Here is a 1,105-nt window from a genome sequence, read left to right as displayed (position 1 = left end):
GGAGCCGAGCGCTCGGCGGCCGCCGGGGGTGGGGACGGGAGCGGGAGCGGGAGCGCCGGGAGTGCCGCTGCTTCAGCCCCGGAGAGGAGGGAAAACAAAAGAGCTCAGCTGCAGTTTTGTGTTGCTGTGTCTGGCTTAAGCAGAAGATTCTAGACATTCGTGCCGAAAATCAAAGCGCAGCTGAGACTACATCTACCGGGAAGGTATTTTCTGCCCCCAGAATGGGCTGGATCAGTACAGGTGGTTTGCAGATGATGCGAAGACAGACGGGCTGAGAGCCATGGAAAGGTGGGATAAGACTCTGCCTCTCTCTCTTGCCTTTTTTCCCCCCTCTCTCTCTCCTGATTTGTAAGCAGTATAGCTGGGACCTGAGACGGGGTCAGGGAAAGAGATTAGATGGGGTTTAATTCCACAAACCAAAATCAGAATTAGAGGCTCTGCTGTGTTCAGCCAGATGTTGAATCCAAACTTGGGCTGAGTCGGACTTGCTTTGCGCGATTCTTGTGTTGCTTTTGATGTTGTCTTTGTTTAGAATAGTTCCTGTATGAAACACCATGCTTTCAGATGAACTGCATGCTCCTTTCACAAATTGTCAGATGACTGTTCCGAAGCTGTTAGGATTTTGCCAGGGAAACTGCAAATGAAGGCTTTGATTACGATGTTTATAGAAATAAAAAGAGATGTTGACTTTGAATTTCTTGTGATGCGGGCATGGCTAGAAGTTGAGCTGTGGTTGTTGTTGTACATTGTCTGAATCCTAACAATGGGCAGTCCAAGTAGAGCAAGTTTGAATGGTGTTTCTTCAGCAATTCCAATGCATTTCACTCTTATGATATTTGCTTTTTCACTGAAGGACAGGAATGTGATTTTTTTTTTTTTTTTTAATTGAGGAAAAAGCCAACAGGATTTTTAAAAATATTGAAAGCAGCAAATTAACATTTCTGTTTGAATGGTTGTTGTTAACACAAGCATGCCTAAACATCTAAACCAAATCCCAGCAATTTCTCATTTCTCTTGCTAGGCAGATGCATTTCTTTTGTTCCTGAAATTTTTTCCCTGCATTTTTAGAACAAAAGGCATTTGCTTTTTTTTTTTTTTTTTTTTT

General features: G+C 43.4%; 1 protein-coding gene across 13 annotated transcripts in view; it reads left to right on the top strand.

Moving 5' to 3' along the window:
* Nucleotides 1–1,105, top strand: part of MAGI2 (membrane associated guanylate kinase, WW and PDZ domain containing 2) — a 532,719-nt gene that overhangs the window by 130,493 nt on the left and 401,121 nt on the right. The window contains exon 1 of one of the 13 annotated variants that reach the window (XM_026868172.1): nucleotides 53–288. The exons of the other annotated variants lie outside the window; for them this stretch is intronic. The gene's annotated coding sequence lies outside the window, so the exon portion shown is untranslated. Of the gene's footprint in view, nucleotides 1–52; nucleotides 289–1,105 lie in introns of those variants that run through there. 13 annotated transcript variants of the gene reach the window in all.

The sequence above is a fragment of the Athene cunicularia genome (assembly GCF_003259725.1).
Source record: "Athene cunicularia isolate RWA chromosome 1 unlocalized genomic scaffold, athCun1 chr1_part2, whole genome shotgun sequence".
Taxonomy (NCBI): Eukaryota; Metazoa; Chordata; class Aves; order Strigiformes; family Strigidae; genus Athene; species Athene cunicularia.
This window is presented reverse-complemented; position numbering and strand designations above follow the sequence as displayed.